The sequence below is a fragment of the Otolemur garnettii genome, unplaced genomic scaffold (assembly GCF_000181295.1).
Source record: "Otolemur garnettii isolate 467f Iridium unplaced genomic scaffold, OtoGar3 scaffold00549, whole genome shotgun sequence".
Classification (NCBI taxonomy): domain Eukaryota; kingdom Metazoa; phylum Chordata; class Mammalia; order Primates; family Galagidae; genus Otolemur; species Otolemur garnettii.
Window position 1 is genome coordinate 1 of NW_003852944.1, and position 3,986 is coordinate 3,986.

Genomic DNA, 3,986 nt, shown 5'->3' on the forward strand with positions numbered 1-3,986 from the left:
GTTGACCTACTCTGGTTATTCATATTACCAGCCACATCCTTTCTTGGGGTGGGGGGTTGATCTACTCTGGTTATACATATTACCAGAGCTTTTCTGCTGATTCTGTCCCATGATTATTTTACCCTGTTTGGCTTTTCCCCTTGAGGTTTGTCAAGGACACATACAGTGTTACAGACTGAAAGACTGGGGACCTGCTTGGTGTGGTGGGGCTAAGTGATTCAGTATCAGTGATTCCTACCCTAGTGATTCAGTTTCTCTTGGTTGAAATCTCTGCTGTGGAGAAATACCAGCAATTAAGTCACCCTGCCCCCCCCTCCAAACAACAATTGGGCAAGGAAAATCAAACCTTCTCTCAACCATACACCCAGGGTGCCCCTTTGAATAGTCCCTAGGTGGTCTGCCCAGTTTAAGGGGTCCAAATCAGTTGTCCCAGTAAGCACTCATTTCAGGTGGAAAAGTTCAAATATTTCTGGTAGCTAGATAAGAGGGGTCTGCTCGTAGCTCAGATATAACTTGCTCCAGTGCTCCATGAGGGCAAAGGGACCCACCCAGCAAATGGGTTAGTCTGGGAAGGTTAATACCTCCTTCCCCACCTTGCACCCAGTCACTCGTAATCCCCCAGGTCTATGACCCTATTCACTCCAGTAGGCAACTGCTCCTGGGGTTTAGTACTGCCAAAATTGCCTGGAAATCTCTGTCTGGCAGGGGACCTTGTGTGTTTAAATTAGGTTGTGAACGTTCTCTTAATTCCAGCTTCTGTCCTGGCTAGATTCTTTTGCCAAGTCAGAGGCTGCTACAGCTGGTGAAGAACTCAGCTCTGGGCAGCAAGCAAATTAGAATTTACACTCAGGTGTCAATTCCAGCCTCTGCCCACCCACTGCCTTTGTCTCAGCTATTCCCCTGAGGGTTGGAGCTAATGGTCTCTTTACTTACAAAAGTTACCAAGTCTGTTCAGCCTGTGGCTGCTGTTTGGAACCTCTGGTTGCCCAGAGAGACGGGGCTCACCTATCTGGATTGGCATCAGTTTGCAGCTCACCATGCCACTGTTGCTGTATGGCTTCCTCCGAGCCAACTTTCTTCTCCTCACTCCTGTGCCACAGTCAGCACAGAGCAGCACCAGCCCTTTCCTCCTCCACTTCTCTTAAGGAGATGCCCAAGAATCTGGACTCTGTAGTTAACAAACCTCCAGATCTCAGGGTGAGGGGGGGAATCCTCGGAGTTCAATGTTGCAGGTGGGGAATATATACAGTTTTACTGCTTTATGCCTGGCAGGAGGGTGCTGTGACATGCCAGCACCGGGTAGGAGGTCCAGTTTTTAGGGGGTCTTTCCCGTGGGATAGAGTGGGAGGATGTTTGAACTCTGCTCGCTTGTTTGCATGAAGTAAACTGCGAGCCCTTCTTGTAGGGGAGGGAATTCCTGTCTGCTTGGTGGTGGATTTTGTACCTTTTGATTGTATTTTTGGGGTCTCCACTCACCTCAGGGATGTTGAAGTGCACTCTTCAATCTTCTCTCTTGGCTCTGCTCCAAACCATCAGCTCCCTTGCTAAACTTCTGTCCTTTAAGCCTCCTTCTGGAGGGGAGCTTCTGTAAAAAGCTGGCTGCAGTCTGCCATCCAGGAAATAGTTTTTCTTATTGCTGAATAACACTCTGGTCACCATCTAAGTGCTCCTTTTGGGAAGCTACACTCTAATGCCAGGACTAGTCTGAACTTTAGTCTGCACCTCAAAGCAGTTTTAAAACTCTGGAGCTCTTACATGTTTCAGAATCCCACTTGAGATTTATTTTCATTAGTCAAGCTATGTCGGTGCCAGGCTTAGGGAAGGCGGGACCTCCAGCCCAACCTACTTCTCATATAGAGGCCGCTGATACTCGCTGAATTTATTTATTGATTGTAGGAGTCTCTTGGTGGACTCTCTGGGGTTTTCTAGATATAAGATTATGACCAAAGAGTGACCTCATTTGGATACCCTAATTTCCTTCTTTTGCCTGATTGCTTTGGCTACTACTTCTAGCACTATGTTGAGTAGAAGTAGTGACAGTGGCCATCCTTGCTTTGTTCCAGTTCTAAGTGGAAATGCTTTCAGCTTTTCCCCATTCAATATGATATTGGCTGTTGGTTTGTTGTATATGACTTTTCAAATTTTGAGATATGTTCCATCTATGCCTATTTAGAGAGCTTTTATCTTAAAAGGTGCTGAATTTTGTTTAATGCCTTTTCTGCATCAATTAAGATGATCATATGACCTTTATTTTTGCTTCTGTTTATGTGGTGAGTCACATTAATAGATTTATGTATGTTGAACCATACAAAAGGGGATGAAGCACATTTGGTTGTGGTGAATTATTTTTTGATGTGCTTATAAATTCAGTTTACTAGAATTTTATTGAGGATTTTTGCATCTATCTTCATAAGGGATATTGGTCTGTGGTTTTCTTTTGTTGTGTTCTTTACTGGCTTTGGTATTAAGGTGATACTGGCTTCATAGAATGAGTTAAGGAGGATTCCTTTCCTTTCAATGTTATGAAATAATTTCTGTGGTATGGATGCCAATGCTTCTTTGTAGGTCTGATAAAAATTTGGATGGTTAAGGACTTTTTGTTAGAAGATTTTTTTAATTGCTGCTTCAATTTTATTGCTTCTTATTGGTCTATTCAGGAGTTCTTTTTGAATGAGCCTTTGGAGTCTGTTTTCAGGAATTTGTTCATTTTCTCAGTGTTTTTGAGGTTACGTGCACAGAGATTTTCACAATATTCACAGATAACATTTTGTATTTCTGCAGTGTCAGTTGTAATGTCTTCTTTTTCATTTCTGATTGAGCTTATTAGTTTTTTTTCTATTTCTGATTAATCTAGCAAGAGGTCTATCAATTTTGTTCCTATTTTTAAGGAAACACCTTTTGATTCATTAATATTCTGATTTTTTGTTTTTTGATTTCCTTTAGTTCTGTATGACCTTAGTTATTTCTTTTCTTTTGCTGTGTTTGTTTTTGCTTCCTTTCTTAGTCTCCTAAGGTGATTCATTAGATTATTCATTTGTGATCTTTCTATATTTTTTTTTACACAGAGTCTCACTTTGTTGCCACTGGTAGAGTGTCATGGCATCATAGCTCACAGCAACGTCAAACTCTTGGGCTCAAGTGATTTTCTTGCCTCAGCCTCCTGAGTAGCTGGGACTACAGGTGCCTGCAATAACGCCCAGTTATTTTTTAGAGATGGGATCTCACTCTTGCTCAGGTTGGTCTCAAACTGTGAGCTCAGGCAATCCAGCTGCCTTGGCCTCCTAGAGGGCTAGGATTATAGGTTTGAGCCACCATGCCCAGCCCTTTCTATCTTTTTGTTATAGGATTATAAGGCTATGACTTTTCCCCTTAGGATTACTTTTCCTGAATCCCACAGATTTTGATAATTTTGTCCCCTTTGTCATTTAGTTCAAGGAATCTTTTTATTTCCATCTTAATTTCCTCCTTGACACAATAATTGTTCCACAGTAGGTTGTTTAAATTCCATGGCTTTGTGTAGAATTAAGTGTTTCTATTGAAATTGATTTCTAATTTTCTTCTACTGTGATCTGGGAAAATACAGTCTACAACTTCTATTTTTTAAATTTGAGACATTTTTTATGGCCTAAAATTTGATCAATGTTAGAGAATGTTCCATTTGCTGCTGGGAAGAGTGTATATTCAATGAATTTTGAGTAGAATGTTCTCTAAATGTCTTCTAGGTTCCTTTCCTCTAGAGTTTATTCTCTAGTGTTTATTTTTTGGTTAGAGGATCTGTCTGAGTCTGTCAGTGGGGCATTGAGGTCTCTGACTATTACAATGTTAGTGCTTATCATTTTGTTTATCATTTTGTTTAGATCTAGGAGGGGTTTGCTTGAATCTGTGCACCTGTGTTAGGGGTATAATTATTTAAGATTATATCTTCTTGTTGAATTTTTCCTTTTACCATTATATAATGACCATCTTTGTCTTTTTTTTTTTTTTTT